The sequence below is a fragment of the Cebus imitator genome, unplaced genomic scaffold (assembly GCF_001604975.1).
Source record: "Cebus imitator isolate Cc_AM_T3 unplaced genomic scaffold, Cebus_imitator-1.0 Scaffold102, whole genome shotgun sequence".
Taxonomy (NCBI): domain Eukaryota; kingdom Metazoa; phylum Chordata; class Mammalia; order Primates; family Cebidae; genus Cebus; species Cebus imitator.
The window spans coordinates 2,338,920-2,357,837 of NW_016107417.1; the positions used below are offsets into that span (position 1 = coordinate 2,338,920).

General features: G+C 41.5%; 1 protein-coding gene and 1 non-coding gene across 2 annotated transcripts in view; both read right to left on the reverse strand.

The window, feature by feature from the left end:
• PACS1 (phosphofurin acidic cluster sorting protein 1) overlaps window positions 1-18,918 on the reverse strand; it is a 186,529-nt gene that overhangs the window by 107,601 nt on the left and 60,010 nt on the right. The gene's annotated exons all lie outside the window — the stretch shown is intronic.
• LOC119472502 lies at window positions 402-507 on the reverse strand. Its single transcript, XR_005201652.1, has one exon. It is a non-coding gene; the product is annotated as a small nucleolar RNA U13 (small nucleolar RNA).

An 18,918-nucleotide genomic window follows, 5' to 3' on the forward strand; every position in this document is an offset into this window, starting at 1 on the left:
AAAAAAAAAAAAAAAAATTAGAGATAAAAAATACATAGTCTTTTATATTTAGCTACATATTTACTATTTCCAGTGCTCTTCATTTCTTCCTGCAGGTGAGCTACCATCTGGTATCATTTCCCTTCATTCTGAAAAATTATTTTAGTGTAAGCCTGCTGGTGATGAATTCTCTCAATTTTTGATTTCTGAAAATGTCTTTAGCCCTCATTTTTGAAAATGTGTTTCTCTGGATACTGGATTCTTGGTTGACAGGGTTTTTCTTTCAGTATTTGACTATACTGTTCCATTGCCTTCTGGCTTCCATTGTTTTTGATGAAAAGTCAGTCATATTTGTAACACTGATCCCTTTTATGTAATGTGTCACTTTTCTCTATCTGCTTCCCCTCCCCCTCACAAGTTCAGGTCAGAGGGGTAATTGCTGATGTTGTTACAAGGTTCAGAGGGTGGCACACCTCACACATGTGCATGAACACTCAATATCATCACACTCATGAGCTGCAAAAAAATCTCTATCTGCCTTAAAGATTTTCTTTTTATCTTTGGTTTCAGCAATTTGACTATGATGTGCCTAAGAGTGCATTTTCTTTGTGCTTAGACTCCACTGAACTTCTTGAATCTATAGTGTTTTCCACCATATTTGAGAAGTTTGGGGATATTATTTCTTCAAATATTGTTTTTTGCCTATTTTTTTCCTTCCTTTTCTAGGACTCCAGGTATACTTATATTAGGCTACTGGATATTGTCCTACAAGTCTCTGAGGCTTTACTCACTTTTCTTCAATCTTTGCTCCTCTCTTCAGTGAATGAGATAATTTCTACTGACCTATCTTCAAGGGCAGAGATTCTTTTCTCTGTCATTTCAAAACCACTGTTATGCATATCTAGTGAACTTTACCTTTTGAGACATGTTGTCAGCCTGGCTGGAGTGTAGTGGCATGATCACAACTCACTGCAGCCTCAATCTCTTGGGCTCAAGTGATCCTCCCACCTCGGTCTCCCAAGAAGCTGGGACTACAGGCACATACCACCATGCCTGATTCATTTTAAAACTATTTTATAGAGATGGGGTCTGACTGTGTTGTCTGAGCTGTCTCAAACTCCAGAGCTCAAGTGATCCTCCTGCCTTGACCTCCCAAAGTTGTAGGATTATAGGTATAAGCCACTGCACCCACCTTCCAGTGAATTTTTATTTCAGCTATTACTTATTTGAGCTCTACAACTTCCAGTTTTTGTTTCCATTTCTTTGTTACAATTTCTCTATCTGTTCACTTATTTTTCCTTTAATTCTTTGATCAAATTTTCCTATAATTCTTTGATCACAGGATAGCTGCTTTCCAGTCTGCCTGCAAAATCCAACACTACACCCAGTTAGACACTCAGAGTCAGGCTCTACGGATTGCTTTTCTTCCTGTGAGTTACACTTTCCACTTTATTTACATGTCTAGTAATTGTAGATCGAAAACTTGGCATTGTAGATAAGATGTTATAGCAACTCTGGGTTCTACTGTGTTCTTCTGAGGACTTTCTTTTTTTATATTCTAGTAGGCAGTTAACTTGCCTGGATTCAAACCGCCAACTGTCTCTCCTATCGTATGCAGCAGGTGCTATATCTGCTTAGCTCTTACAGCATCTAGCCTGGCTCCCTGGCATCTTCCATGCTCCTGTATAATTTGGCAGACAGCTAAGGATTTAGGCTGATCATATTCAGATTTAGGGACTCATACTCTGTGATTTTTGTGTTCTTGTGATTTCCTCCTAAGTTTTCAGCTGTTTGGGCAATTATTAGGGTTTTTCCTCTAAACCGCAAGCCAATAGAGCTTTAACTTTCCATGGCTGCACTGTTGACAATTTAGGGATATACTATTTTAAAAAGCATGACACTCACAGATCTCATCTAGTATAGATCTGTCTTTTAAGGGAAGATTCCTCTCTGGCCTCTGCCTGCTTGCTTTGCTTGTTTCATTGGTTGGCTGGTTTTTCATTTTTGTTTTTGTTTTGCTGAGCTCCTTGGGATCTCACCTATACATCTGGAGTTTAACCGTCAACCAGGAATTTGGGCAGCATTTTCACTCAGATGTGGGGCCTCACCCTTTCTGTAGTTCTCTCCTGTTTCCAGGACTCCCCCTGAACTTTCCAGCTTCTCTTCCATCTCTGACTTCTCTTCTCTGGCACCTCCCATCTGAAAGACTATAGTTTTCCACTGTCATTTCATTCTACTGAAGACACCATGGGTAATAATGCATAACTTCTGGCAAAAAAGTAAGAAATTTACAATTCTTCCTCCTTCTATTACAGTGTGTCAGGAGTCAACTCTCTTTCAGGTTCTAGGGACAGCTTTTGGATGCTTTCAGTTGTTTCTTATATTTTACTCAGATCTTTTAATTGTTATCTGTAAAAGGGTTTATGAACCACTTCACTCAATCTCTCTTAATGGAAATTTCCTCTAATCCAACAGAAAGTAATTTACTTTTTGGGTTTTTAAAAATAACACATTACTTGGCCAGGCGCGGTGGCTCAGGCCTGTAATCCCAGCACTTTGGGAGGCCAAGGCAGGCAGACTACAAGGTCAAGAGATCGAGACCATCCTGGCCAATATGGTGAAACCTTGTCTCTGATAAAAATACAAAAATTAGCTAGGCATGGTGGCTAGCTCTTTCTCCCAAAAATAACCATTGAGCCTGTAGTCCCAGCTACTTGGGAGGCTGAGGCAGGAGAATCGCTTGAACCCAGCAGGCAAAGGTTGCAGTGAGCCAAGATCATGCCATTGCACTCCAGCATGGGTGACAAGAGCAAAACTCAATTAAAAAAAAAAAAAGCGTGTGTGCATGTGCACATGCTCATGCACACTTTTGAGTATACTTTCAATCTCTTTTAAACCAAATGTATCACATTTAGCAACTGTTAAGTGGACACCTTTCCATGTTAAAACATATACAGTGACATCACTCTTTTTTGTTTTGAGATGGAGCCTCACTCTGTTGCCCAGACTGGAGTACAGTGATGTGATCTTGGCTCACTGAAACTTCCACCTACCAGGTTCAAGTGATTCTCGTGCCTCAGCATCATGAGTAGCTGGGATTACAGGCATGTGCCAACATGCCCAGCTAATTTTTTAATTTTCAGTAGAGATGAGGTTTCACCATGTTGGCCAGCCTGGTCTCGAACTCCTGACCTCAAATGATGTGTGGGCTTTGGCCTCCCATAGTGCTGGGATTACAGGAATGAGCCCCCGCACCCGCCCCAAATTCCTTCTTTTTAATGGTTATAATATTTAGTCGAAATAAATATACTACTTACTTAATCACTCCCTTTTTAATGGACATTTGACTTTTTTATAGGTTGTAGTTATTACAAAGTTATTGTAGTGTTTCTATCATATAAGTTCTTACAAGAAAGTGCTAAGTCAAAAGGATTAAACATTTAAATTTTTAAGGGCAAGACAGGGTGTGGTGCTCACACCTGTAATGCCAGCACTCTCAGAGGCCGAGGCAAGAGGATCATTTGAAGCCAGGAATGAGAGTCCAGCCTGGGCAACATGAGATACCCATCTCTACAAAAAATACAAAAATTAGCCAGGCATGCTGGTGTGTGCCTGTAGTCCCAGCTACTTGGGAGGCTGAGCTGAGAGGATCACTCGAGCCCAGGAGTTCAAGGCTGCAGTGAGCTGTGATCACACCACTGCACTCTAGCTGGGCAACAGAGTGAGACCCTGTCCAAAAATAAAAAAAATAAAATAATAATAATAATTGAGTTTTAAAAAGTAAATATTTAATGGCTACTGCCCAACTAGCTTTCCAAAGGATTATGCCAATTACACTCAACAAACTACAAGAGAGTCTCAGGTATTTTTTTTCCTCGTGTCTTCTGTTATTGCGGCCGTATATTTCATTTCTACATTTTAAAAATTTATTTTTTTATTTTGTGGGTACATAGAAGGTGTATATATTGATGAGTTATTTGAGATACCCTAATATAGGCATGTAATGCATAATAATCACATCAGAGTAAATGGGGTATCCATCATCTCAAGCATTCATTTGTATTACAGGCAATAATTATACTTAGTTATTTTTATATTACAATTACTTCTAACTATAGTCACCCTGTTGTGCTAGCAAATGTTAGGTCTTATTAATTCTAACTATTTTTTGTACCCATTAACCAACCCCACTTCCTACCCATTCCTCTCTACCCTTCCCAGCCTCCAGGACCCTTCTACTATGTATTCTACATGTTTTAACACCATAATATATTGTTATCATTTTTGCTTTTTACTGTCAATTACCACTTAGAAAAATTACAACATTAGAAATTTGTTATGTTTACCTATATGTTTACTATTTTTAGCATTCTTTATTCCTTTAAGTCTACCAAAGTTTCCATTGTTATCACATTCCTCTTGCCAGAAGAACATTCTTTACTACTTTGAGCCTCAGCTATTTTTATACATTATCTTACATTTACCCATACATTCGGCAGTTTGGTGTTCTTCCTTTCTTCTTGTGGATCTGAATTACTGTCCATTAGTAGAATTTTCCTCTCAGTCCAAAAACTTCAGGTAGATCTGGTAGCAAGTAATTCTTAGTCTTTCTTTATCTAGGAATGCCTTTATTTTGCCTTCATTTTTGAAGAATACTTTTGCTAGATTATAAAAATTTTGATTTTGTTTTCTTCTTTCAGCACTTTAAATATGTTGTTCCATTGCCTTCTGTCCTACACTGTTTCTGCTGAGAAGTCAGCAAACATTCATACTGTTATAATTAAAAACTTGAAGAGTTACCTTTGTCTTGCTTTCAAGACATTCCTTTTTTTTTTTTTTTTTTTTAAAGACAGGGTCTTACTTAATTGCCCAGGTTGGAGTACAGTGGTGTGATGTCAGCTCGCTGCAACCTCCACTTCCTGATTCAAGTGATTCTCTTGCCTTGGTTTCACGAGTAGGTAGGACTATAGGCATACACCACCACACCTAGTTAATTTTTATATTTTTAGTAGAGATGGGGTTTCACTGCATTGGCCAGGCTGGTCTCGAACTCCTGACCTCAAATGATCTGCCCGCATCGGCCTCCCAAAGTGCTGGGATTAAAGGTGTGAGCCACCATGCCTGGCCTCTTTATGCCTTTGCCTGTCAATAATTTGACCAGGATATGCCTAGATGTAGATCCCTCAATATTTATACAATTTGAAGTTTTCATAGATTCACAATTTTCATCAAATGTACGAAGTTTCTCGCTATTACTACTTCACAAATTTTTTTCTCTGCCCTTTCTTCTCCTTTCCTTGTAGAATTCTGTGACACATGTGCTGGTATGCCTGGTGTTGTCCCACAGATCTCTGAGGCTCTGTTCATTTTTTCCTCTCAGATTCTTCAGACTGGCAATTTCTATTGATCTATCTTTGAGTTCACCGACTTTTTTTTTTTTTTTTTTTTTGGAGACGAAGTCTCACTCTGTTGCCAGGCTGGAGTGCAGTGGAGCAATCTTGGCTCACTGCAGTCTCCACCTCCCGAGTAGCTGGGATTACTTACAGATGCGTGCTACCACACCCAGCTAATTTTCATATTTTTAGTAAAGATGAGGTTTCACCATGTTGGTAAGAAGAGTCTCGATCTTCTGACCTTGTGACCCGCCTGCCTCGGCCTCCCAAAGTGCTAGGATTACAGGCATGAGCCACCGCTCCCGGCCTGATTCTGCTGTGCCTCAAATCTACTGTTGAATCCCTGCAGTGAATTTTGCATTTTAGTTACTGTATTTTTCATCTCCAGAATTTGCATTTGGTTCTTTTTTTATAGTTTCTATGTTTTATTGAGATTTATTGAGTCACTGTCATCATACATTTCTTTAAATATTTAAACATAACATAGTTTCCTTTATTTCCTGAACATATCTATAATAGCAGTGTTGAGGTCTTTGTTTACTAAATCTAACATCCAGGCTTACTCAGAGACAGTTTCTATTGACTATCTTCCCTAAATATGAACCACCCTTTCTTGGTTTTCTGTCCCATTATTGTTATTTGTAGCCATTCCTTACAGACACGTTGCATCATAATAAAAAAGAAACAAACTAGATGTTTTAGAGAACATATTATAGCAACTCTCAATTGTAATTTTTTATGTGTTTTTTATTTCTTTAGTAATCTGCCTTGACTAAATCTACAAAATCTGTCTCCTTTGTGATGTGTGGTCATTTGATATCTCTACTCAGGTTCTTTTTTTTTCCCCCAGTTTATTTTCTTTTCAAATTATTGTTTTTATTTTTAAGCCTGACTTGCTAACACACAGCTTAGTGATCAAGCAATGATCGGTTAAAGGTGGTGTTCACATTTCTTGAGCCTGCTAGGCTTCCAGCCTCTGCCCCATGGATCTGTGCAGGGTTAAGGAGCACAAAGTTCAAGGAGTTTTCAGGTCTATCCCACTTTTACTTTTAGATTAGCCCTCCTGCATTTCCTCTACACATTCATGCAGATTCCCAGTCAGCCTGGGACAAGTGGGTACCATGGGATCTCTCTAGTCTTACCTGCATGTGTGCAGGGGCTTCTAAGTCAGCCAGAAATGTGTGGAAAGCCCTTCAAACCCCTCTATAACTGTCTCATTTCCAGGATCTCTGTTAATTACGTTTTTGGCTAGTTTGCCAGTCTGTTGCTTGACCCACTTGGGATAGCTCTCTCACTACCAGAACTGTTGGCTTTCCTTGTTCTCTTGCTAGTGAAGGTCATTACTTTCACTGTCAATGCCACTGGACAGGGGCTTTTCACCTGCTCCAAATCAAGCAAGTTCCCTCTGGCAGCCAAGCTCCTAGTTTTCATGGCCTGTTCCATCCTGACAGAACTATCACACCAATGATATGAGGGGATGGGAGTAACCCCTACCATTGTAGGCGAGGATGTCAAAGCCTCCCATTGTTCTTACCCAAAGTTTGGCAGTTTCTCATGGATAAATGCTTCTCCATTTATCTCTTGCATTTATTCTATTTCTAGAGCCCTGAAACAGTTGCTTTTCACAATTTTGTCCAGTATTATTGTTGTTTTGGGGGGAAAGATTTTCTGACTTCCTCACTCTAACTACTAAAGTCCTGATTCTGTCCTCAGCTACTTTTAAATGCCCTCTTTCATCTTCAAATGTATCACCCCATCACATGACATGAAAGTGCATTGTAAGTCAAATGTGAGATCATCAAGAATAATGAACAGGCTGGGCACAATGACTCATATCTGTAATCCCAGCACTTTGGGAGGCCGAAGTGGGCAGATCACCTGAGGTGATCTGAGACCAGCCTGGTCAACATGGTGAAACCTTGTCTCTACTAAAAATACAAAAAATTAGCTGAGTGTCGTGGCATGTGCCTGTAATCCCAGCTACTTGGGAGGCTGAGGCAGAAGAATCACTTGAACCTGGGAGGAGGAGGTTGCAGTGAGCTGAGATTGCACCACTGCACTCCAGCCTGAGCGACACAGCGAGATCCACCACAAAACAAACAAACAAACAATAGTGAACATACTTCACACCAGTTGTCTAAGCTATTATACCATGCACTTCTAGGTCTTGAGCATGTAAAATGTAAAAGACTGCTGCACAACTCTATCTGGTCTAAAAAAAAAAAACCAAACAAACACCTGTGTTTCCTTCAAGTCTTATCTAAGCATCGGGAGCGAGTTTCACCTTCATTCTCACATGAAAGAAAGGACAGCCCTGATAGCCTTCTCTGTGTATACAAATATACACAGAAGGCTTTTCTCTGAAAAACTTTGTTCACTCTGTCGACATGATACATTTTCTTTTTGTTATAGAAATGGTTCATACTGCTGTACCTTACCCTACGAAAACTGCACATCACCTGGCTAGCTCTTGTCATTCAGCAAATACATATTACTATTAGTCTTCTCATTCTTTGATAAGGACCCAACACAAGAAAAAGCTAAATACAGTCCATTATCAGTAAGAGGCAAAGAGGAATCAAGGTTCAAGAACTTCTGACTCTTAGTTCTATGAATACGCACCTCATAAAATTAAAAGCATTTTTCAATACTGTTACTAGGTTGACACCATTGTTTGTGACATTTATCTACACAGTCCACCCTAAATTAATTCCAATATTACTTATGAAACTTCTTAAAGTGCTTTTTTTTTTTTTTTTGTCTCACAAAAGTCTTCAACAGGGGCTAGGCACAGTGGCTCACACCTGTAATCTTGGCACTTCGGGAGGCTAAGGTGGGAGGATCACTTGAGCTCCGGAGTTCAAGATCACCCTGGTCAACATAGCGAAACCCTGTTTCTACTAAAAATATAAAAATTAGCCAGGCATGGTGGCGTGTGCCTATAAACCCAGCTACTTGAGAAGCTGACACATGAGGATCGCCTGAACCCAGGAGGCAGAGGTTGCAGTGAGCAGAGATTATGCCACTGCACTCCAGCCTGGGTGACAAAGTGAGACTCTATCTGAAAAAAAGAAAGTTCTTCAACAGCAAATGGCTTCCCAAACTAAGTATCATACATTGAATCAGGGCAAACATCATGGCAAACTAAATTTCCCAGTCATTTCTTCCCTGAGGTTAGTGGTAGAACATGACAGGCAAATGTGAATGGGAAATGCAGTAACAACACTAACAAGGACTCAGCCCCCGCCTATGGAGAACATGCAGCATGCTGGCATCAGGCAGACAAAGGAGCCTTTGCTCTGCAGTTTCGAACCTGCTCCAGAACCCCTCCTAGCTACGGCAGAGCTCACAACACCGCAGCCTCCAAAGTGCTCCAACAGGGGATGCTCCATCTGAAAAGGGGAAATGCCAAAGGTGATGTCTCCTTTACAGCAAGAAGTTTTAAATAATCCAGACTAAGTCTCTTGAAGCCAGCAGTCCATTACAAGTAGAGTTAACTGATAAGGTGGAATTGATTACAAGAAGGGAATTCAATTGCAAGACTCCTGACAACATTATAATCTAATGCTGCTTGGGAGGGAAATCACTCTTTTTCTTTGGCATTTTCATTAAAGCACCACCTGACTGCAGTTTAAAAAGCAGCATCAGAAAAAATAGCCTCTTTCACTGCCCTTCCTAGATAGATTAATCTGACCTATCTGTAAATAATGGAATTTCTATTTAAGCCCCAGCTTGTGATTCATTTTGTTTGCCCAGTAATGGTATGCCAGATGACAAATATTCATGGATTGTGGGTTTTTTCCATGAAGGTGGCTAACAAGTAAGGGGATGGTGTTAAAACCCAAGACGTCATTCAGAGAAACCCAAGACTTGTGGGGCTACTTTCCTGAAAGAAGCAGTGTTTAATGGCAACAGCTTGAACCTTCTTCCCTTTTTGTCTCTTAGTAGACACAAGGTCTCGCTATGTTGCCCACGCTGGTCACGAAATGTCTTCTCTTTTTTTCAGGAGCCCCACTGCCATTCAGCTTAAATGGAAAGGTCTATCAAGTTTTGACAGCAATTATCTCTTCCTCTTTTTTTTTTTTTTTTTTTTTAAATAAAATGCTGATAAGACAGGGGCAGTGCCTCATGCCTGTAGTACCAGGACTTTGGGAGGTCAAGGTGGGAGGACTGCCTGAGCTCAGAAGTTCAAGACCAGCCTGGGCACCATGACAAAACCCTGTCTCTACTAAAAATACAAAAAATTAGCTGGGCATGGTGGCAGTGCCTGTGGTCCCAGCTACTCGTGAGAATCAGGTGAAGGTTGCAGTGAGCCAAGATTGCGGCACTGCACGCCAGCCTGGGTGAGAGAGCGAGACCTCATCTCACACACAAAAAAAACAAAAAACAAAAAACTGATTCTTAAGAGATGAACACATTTTACACCTGGGTTTTGGAAAAAATATATGCAGCCCAGCTAGGCATAGTGACTCATACCTACAATCCCAGCACTCTGGGAGGTGGGATAGGAGGATCAGTTGAGCCGAGGACAGCAGCCTGGACAACACATCAAAACTGCATCTTTGGCCTGGAGTGGTGACTCATGCCTATAATCCCAGCACTTTGGGAGGCCGAGGTGGGCAGATTGCTTCGCTTGAGGTCAGGAGTTCGTGACCAGCCCGGCCAACATGGTGAAACCCCTATCTCTACTAAAATTAGAAAAATTAGCTGGGCATGGTGGTGGGCGCCTGTAATCCCAGCTACTCGGGAGGCTGAGGCAGGAGAATTGCTTGAACTGGGGAGGCGGAAGTTGCTGTGAGCCAAGATTGTGCCACTGCACTCCAGCCTGGGTGACAAAGTAAGACTCTGTTTTAAAAACAAAACAAAACAAAAAACTGCATCTCTACAAAAAAAAAAAAAAAAAAAAAAAAAAAAAAAAAAAAAAAAAAAACCAGAAAATAATTAACTAGGTGTGGTGGTTCATGCCTGTAGGCCCCATTACTTAGGAGGCTGAGGCAGGAGGATCACTGGAGCCCAGAAGTTTGAGGTTACAATGAGTTTTTTTTTTTTTTTTTTTTGAGATGGAGTCTTGGTCTGTTGTCCAAGCTAGAGTGCAGTGGTGTGATCCTGGCTCACTGCAGCCTCCGCCTCCCGGGTTCAAGTGATTCTCCTGCCTCAGTCTCCTGAGTGGCTGGTACTACAGGCACCTACCACCATGCCCTTCTAATTTTTGTATTTTTAGTCGAGCTGGGGTTTTACCATGTTGGTCAAGCTGGCCTCGAACTTCTGACCTCCGCTGATACATCCCTGCCTAGGCCTCTGAAACTGCTGGGATTACAGGCATGAGCAATGGTGGCCGGCCTACAATGAACTTTGACTGCACTGCTGCACTCTAGCCTGGGCCACATGGTGAGACCCTGTCTCTAGGAAAAAAAAGGAAAAATGCATACAAATATATTAAATCTGTTCTGTGTTAATAACAGGAAGGTGAAAATGCCTTCCAAACTCATCAAAGGAGAACTTAAAGACATAAAAATAATAATTCATTAAATATGAAAAGTTCAAGATACATAAAATTTTAAGACTTCATTAAACAGAATCATATTGCTAAATAAAATGTGTAATGTGCATAAAACATATGAATGTGAATTTATTCTTGCATTTTAATAGCAAGAAATTGGAAACAATCTAAAGTCCATCAGTAAGTCAGTCTAGTTAATTATGGTAGATCCATACAATAACATACTATGAAGCTGTTGAAAGAAAACAAAGAAAGCTCTTCATGTGGACATGTGGAAAGATCTCCAACATTAATTTTTTCATTAAAAATGAAAATCAAGGTGCAGAACAATGTTCATAGTATATTAACATTAATTTGTTTTAAGGTGAGAGAAAGACATTATATATAATTATATATATTTATGTTTGCTTGTATATACATAAAAACAGTTGGAAAGACACACAAGAAGCTAATAAAGTACTAATTTGGCAGGATTTGGGAACTGAGCAGATGGGGAATTAAGGTGAGGACGCAACTAACCATGTATCTCTTTCTACATCATTTGAATTTTGAACTTGTGAATGTATTGCCTATTCACACATTTAAAAAAATAATAAAACAAAGAGTTCCACCAAATGGGCATCCCTCTTTCAGCCGTGCACTGTGACAGCAGAGTACAAGTCATGCCTGAGTCTGGGAGGTCTGTGGTTGGGAATCTATCACTGGCTTTTGTGAACAAGGCAGGTCACGCATATATAAAGCATCTTTCCCTGTTTGCTGAAGTAAAATCCATGAAGAACTTCTCCAATAATTCCTAACCAAAACTCTCATCTGTTAGGAAAAGTTCTGAACTAGAGCTCAAAAATCTCCTTGGTTTGCAAGGTACAGTTGTAGAGCTCAAGCTTCAGCACCCCCTAAGAGCTTGTCAGAAATGCAGAATTTCAGGCCTCAACCCAGGCCTTCTGAAATCACAATCTGCATTTTAACAAGATACCCAGGAGATTCTTACCCACATTAGAGTTTGAGAAGCACTGAGCTATGGTGCACTTTCTCTTTTTTTTTTTTTTTTGGGACGGAGTTTCGCTCTTGTTACCCAGGCTGGAGTGCAATGGTGCGATCTCGGCTCACCGCAACCTCCGCCTCCTGGGTTCAGGCAATACTCCTGCCTCAGCCTCCTGAGTAGCTGGGATTACAGGCACGCACCACCATGCCCAGCTAATTTTTTGTATTTTTAGTAGAGACGGGGTTTCACCGTGTTGACCAGGATGGTCTCGATCTCTTGACCTCGTGATCCACCCGCCTCGGCCTCCCAAAGTGCTGGGATTACAGGCTTGAGCCACTGCGCCCGGCCTGGTGCACTTTCAATTAAGGTTTTTACTACGTAAGAGTTGCATTTTGAGCAAAAACCACATTATTAGATTTAGTATGTGGGTAAAGGTTGGTTTTGTGAAATACAAGCAGGCCTTCTCCCTCTTGTGTAGTAAAAACCTTAAATGAAATACAAGCAGGCCTTCTCCTGTAGTTTGGCACTACTTAAGTAACTACTGTCAATATTTGCAACTTTACAACCACTATGGAGAACAGTTTGGAGGTTCCTCAAAAAAACTAAAAATAGAGACCTTACAATCCAGCAATCCCACTGCTAGGTTTATTCCCCAAATAAAGAAAACCAGTACATAAAAGAGGTCTCTGCACTCCCATGTTTACTGCAGCACTATGCACAACAGGCAAGAGGTCAGGAGTTCGAGACCAGCCTGGCCAACATGGTGAAACCCTGTCTCCACTAAAAATACAAAAATTAGTTGGGTGTGGTGGTGGGCGCCTGTAATCCCAGCTGCTTGGTAGGCTGAGGCATGAGAATCACTTTAACCTGGGAGGTAGAGGTTGCAGTGAGCCGAGACCATGCCACTGTACTCCAGCCTGGGCGACAAGAGCGAGACTCAGTTAAAAAACAAAAAGGAATTCGCATTCTAACAAGATTCTCAGGTTATTCCTGTTCACATTAAAGTCTGAGAAACAATGAATATAGAAGGGATGCTCAAATTTAGTCCTGCAACTGAAACCAAAACCCTAAGTTCTTTTTTTTGAGACAGAGTCTTGCTTTGTCGCCCAGGTAGAGTGTAGTGGCACAATCGACACACTGCAACCTCTGCCTTCCGGATTCAAGGGATTCTTCTGCCTCAGCCTCCTAAGTAGCTGAGACTATAGGCATGTACCACCACGCCTGGTGTATTTTTAGTAGAGACGGGGTTTCACCACATTGGCCAGGCTGGCCTTGAGCTCCTGACCTCGTGATCTGCCTGCCTTGGCCTCCCAAAGTGTTGGGATTACAGGCGTGAGCCACCACCCTCGGCCACACTTTTTAACCTATCATGCTGCATTTTTAAAATAGGAAAGAGTGAGTAATGGCTCTCCACTGGAGTGCAAAGAACAGCCCTACAACGGCCAACATTATTGTCACTCCTTGTCAATGGCCTGGATAACAACGTAAGAGGTGATTATTAACCGGCAGGTAGCACAAAAGAGGAGGCTGATGAGGCAGGAAGAAGCAGAGTCAAACCATCCTGACTGGCTGGATGCCAGGCTGGACACTTAACGAGGTAAGCACATAACAAGTTTTACATTTAGGTTAAAAATTTCAATAATGAAGGTATAAGATGTATGTGGTGGTTTGCTTGGCAGTAAAACATATGGAAACATTCTAGGAATAGATCCGAAAGTGTGCCATGAATTTAATATAATAGCATTTCAAATCAGCAGAAAAAAATGAATAATTCAATAATGTTGGAGTAACTAGGCAGCTAGCTGGAAAAAAACTAATTTGAACCCCTACCTCACATCTTATCTTAAAATAAATTCTAGATGCATAAAAGATTTAAGTACACACACAAACACAAACACACACAAATCCATGTAAGTACTAACAGAAAATATGGGTATTTTTAAAACAGTCTCAAGTAGACAAGGCCTTTATAAGTATGAATAAAATTAAAACCAATGAAGTCCAGAGGCCATTTTTAAAAGATGGCGACATTTTATTACATTAAAGAAAAAATTCTGCAAAACACCAGCATAAACAGAGCTTGAAGACAAATGACAGAATGGGAGCACGGGTGGGGGGGGCCAACTTGTGACTCATATCCAAGACACAGGGCTATTTTCAAAAATCCCCAAAAATCAAGAAGAAAAAAGCCCAACAAGCCAAGGGAAACATGGGCAACACTGAGTCTGGAGGGACTACAGAGGCTGGGTGCTGTCCTCCAATAGCGGAAGGCTACTTTTGTGGGAGTGAAAAAACTGAGTCATTCATTGCTACAAATGATTGAATCAGGACTCATGGCGGAAATTCCCATGAGTTAAGTTTTAGCTGAACATCCAGAACTTACTAATAATTTGGGCAGTCCATACAATGGAATGAGCCTGCTTTAACAAGTGCTGAATTGTTGCTCAGTGGAAGCACTCAGGCCAAGGCTAGATGAGGGACAACTTGTATGATATTTTTGGAAAGCATGAGATGGGAAACTAAACCACATGATTATTGAGGATGCTTAAAACCCTGAAATTATGCACTTCTATTTAAAGACTACGTCCACTCTGGAAAAAGGAAAATAAATCAAATAACGATGGGCTCTCACAGCTCTGTAAAGACTGGAAGCCACAGTGCTTATCGCTCCTAGATTTTTATTCTAAGTATAGTGCTCTCTGGAGTGGGGATGGAAGAGGATATAAAGGTTTTGTTAAATCATAAGTCCTACACTCAGGAGTATTTTAGTTTGTTTCGGTTTTTGTCATGTGTGTGTGTGGTAGTGGAACTGGGCAGTCCTATTTCACATTACTCTCCTGGACTCCCCAGACACTGACAGCAAAAGCACAATTTTGAAAGAGAGTGAATTAGGGCTGGAGGGTTGAGTGTGAGGTCTCAGTAGCATAGCCACATAACCTGTGGGACATACTTATGTCTCTACGTCATTTACAACAGTCCAATTACAAGCTAAAAATCACAGACAAATCAATAGTTCAAGAATTCAACTGACAGGCGGACAGTGTTCCAGAAGCTAGTCTGGAAGGCACCTGGGCAGAATCTGAAACCGTGTTAAGAGGAGCGCAGAAGGCCGGGTGCAGTGGCTCATGCCTGTAATCCCAGCACTTTGGGAGGCCAAGGTGGGTGGATCACTTGAGGTCAGGAGTTTGAGATCAGCTTGGCCAACAGGGTGAAATCCTGCCTCTACTAAAAATACAAAAATTAGCCAGGTGTGGTGGCAGGTGCCTGTAATCTCAGCTACTTGGGAGGCTAAGGCAGGAGAATTGCTTGAACTCAGGAGGTGGAGGTAGCACTGAGCTGAGATCACATTACTGAACTCCAGCCTGGGTGACAGAGCAAGGCTCTGTCTCAAAAAAAAAGGGGGGGCACAGGAGAGGAGGCTAGCAGGGAGGAGGCTGGTCTCAGGCAGCCATCGTGCATGCTGAACCCATGCATGGTGTGTCTGGGCAGCAGCGCTGACATGTTTTCCATGCAGAAATTCCCTCTGTAATACTAGTAATTTATCAACTAAAGTTAAAATGAAGAACTTTCATTTACTTTGCATTCTAAAGCTTAAACCAAAGCAATTTTAGTTGGAGAAAGCTGAGGAACAAAAACCCATAAAGATTATGAAGGGAGCACCTTACCTATCTCAGAGCTCCTGAAGTTGGCAACCATGAGTTTTTAGCATGGCTTCTAATTTCTCTTCAAAATTGAGGGCTTCCTTTCTTTTTGATATGGACATGCCACCAAGTACTTTTTAGCCATGACTGGGAAACACTTTTAGTTCAAAATATAATAAAAAAATGAGTGGTAAGAAGAAATGATAAATATATTTTTTGAGATGGAGTCTGTATCTGTCATCCAGGCTGGAATGCAGTGGTGTGATCTCAGCTCACTGCAACCTCCACATCCTGGGTTCAAGCCATCCTTCTGCCTCAGCCTCCTGAGTAGCTGCATCACCAAGCCCTGCTAATTTTTGAGTAGAGATGGGGTTTCACCACAATGGCCAGGCTGGTCTCGAACTCCTGACCTGTCTCGAACTCCTGACATCAGGTGATCCACATGCCTCAGTCTCCCAAAGTGCTGAGATTACAGGAGTAAGCCACTGTGCTCAGTCAAAATAAGGTATCTTTGAGGTAAGAGAGCAATAAATAAGAGAAGAAATAAGAAACCCAAAGAGGAGATAAGAAGGATTATCTCATGCACAATTACCTAAGATTCAAGACAGAATAAAAGTGAGCAAATGCTGGGGAGTGAAGGGAATCCCCCAAGACGGTGAGAAAGAGGAAGATGACACCATGACTGAGTTTCTACACAGGCCATCAGGGGGCACCATCGGTCAGAACAACTCCCTGGCACCAGGGTACAGGGAGCCCTACCTAACTGGACTTCCGGGTGTATAGACTGCTCCAAAATTGGGAACACATACTAAACTATAAGCCATTAGAAATGCTTTTACAGCCAGATTAACAGAGAGAAAAAAAAAACATCAAAAACAAACACACACACCCAACTGTCCCTATATTTGTGTATTCAAATCAGAAATGGCAATGATAGGTAGTGTGTCATTTGGTTTCCAGAAGTAGGGAGGGCCAGAGAAATTGGAAGAAATGTCATCACTTAGCTGGGCATGATGGCACGTGCCTGTAGTCCCAGCTACTAGGGAGGCTAAGGGACAAGAATCACCTGAACCCAGGAGGCACAGGTTGTAGAGAGCCGAGATCGCACCACTGCTCTCAAGCTTGGGCGACAGAGCAAGATTCCATCTCAAAAAAAAAGAAAGAAAGAAAAATAAATTTCATCACTGAGTCTGCTGCTTTTGAAACTCAGCCAGCCTCAGGACAGACAATGGCAGCAACACACAGTGGGACAGTGGACTTCAGACACAGGGATGGGGAAGAATTACGCTACTGGGGATTTCAGGGAGGGCAGAGAGGAAACTGGAACAATGACAATGTGATAAATGCCTCAGGAATAGGCATTTTATGCATATGTTAAAGCTTGGTTCTCATATCTTTAAGAAATTAGAATAAACATGGCATGTGTATCACAGGCATCTGAATAAGGAAGTCAATAACTGGCTGAGTATCACACTTAGCCAGGACAAGTATCCTTCTGGCTTGCTAATCCAGTTTCTTTCCATTCGATAGCTTTATAAATAATTAAATTTGTGAAAAGAAAAAAGGAAGAAAGCATTGCTTTAAGGTACATTTAACAAAGAGGTCTAGTGGGTGCGGTGGCTCACACCTGTAATCCCAGCACTTTGGGAGGCTGAAGTAGGAGGATCACTTGAGGCCAGAAGTTCCAGACCAACCTGAACAACAGATGTGGACCCCATCTCTATTACAAAAACTGAAAAGTTAGCTGGGTGTAGTGGTGTGTGCCTATAGTCCTAGCTACTCTGGAGGACAGCTTGAACCCAGGAATCGGAGGCTCTGATAGTGCCACCCTAGCCTTGGCATGTTCTTCAGACTCAGACCTGCTGGCAGGCAAAAATCTTTCAATGACATCTCTTGACCTACATTACCTTATAAATCACGGACACTATCAGCTGTTCCAATGACCTGCATAGAGGTTGGCAAGATCCTTTGCCCCAAGCATCAGTGCACAGCAACGCCTCCAGCGGCCACTAGTGAAGCCAATGAGCAGAACATAGGGAAGAAACTCAACTCCTCCATCTGGCAGCATATGGCCAGCCAGACCTAGTGCTCTATCTCGCAAAGCTAGCTATAAAGCTGAGATGAATAAATGCAACAAAAAAATCCTGAAACGCAGAGTAATAATGGCCATACAAAAGACAGGTGACATGGGTTAGAGTAGCAGCAGGAGGCAATAAAGAGCCAGAGACAGATTCAAGAAATTTTCTGGAGTCAGAATGTATAGAACTTGCTGATAGATTGCACATGCTGAGCATGAAAAAAAGCAAAGATGACTCCTGGGTTTTTGGCTTGAGCAACAGGGTGGAAGGCAGTGCCATTTACAGTCAGCCCTCTGTACCCACAGGTTCCATATCCATGGATCAAAAATATTTTGGAAAAGAGCCAGGTACCACGGCTCACTTCTGTAATCCCAGCATTTTGGGAGGCCCAAGCAGGCAGATCACTTGACTTCAGGAGTTCAACACCAGCCTGGCCAACACGGTGAAACCCCATCTCTACTAAAAATACAAAATTAGCTGGGCATGGTGGCACATGCCTGTATTCCCAGCTACACGGGAGACTAAGGCATGAAAATCGCTTAAACCTGGGAGTGAGCCGAGATCCCACCACTGCGCCACAGCTTGGGCAAGAGAGCGTAACTCCATCTCAAAAAATATGCATATATATATATATATATATATGGAAAAAAGGCTTGTTGTATCTGTACTGAACATGTTTTTTCTTTTCTTCTTTATTCCCTAAATAATACACAGTATTAACAACAATTTACATAGCATTTACATTGTATTAAGTATATAAGTATACAAGAGATTAAAGTATGGGGGAGGATGTGTCTAGGTTATATGCAAATACAGTGTCATATAGAAGGAACTTAAGTATCCATGGATTTTGGAATCTTTATTAGTCCGTTTTCACACAGCTATAAAGATACTACATGAGACTTGGTAATTTATAAAGGGTTTTAATTGACTCACAGCGCCACAAGGTAGAGAGGCCTCAGGAAACTTACAATCATGGCGAAGGCGAAGGGGAAGCAAGCATGGACTTTCTCACATGGTGGCAGGAGACGTGTGTGAGAGCACAGGAAAAACAACCATTTATAAAACCATCAGATCTTGTGAGAATTCACTCACTATCAAGAACAACATGGGGGAAACCAGTCCCATAATCCAATCACTTCCCATCAGGTTCCTCCCTTAACATCTGGGGATTACAATTTAAGATGAGATTTGAGTGGGGACACAAAGCTAATCTATATCAGTATCCCTTGTGGAGGGCTGCTCGTGGAACCAATGCCCCACAGATACTGAGGAATAAGTGTATTTAGATGAATAAAGATTGGGAGGGGAACAGATTTCTTTTTTTAGTGAGAAAGGTATAAAA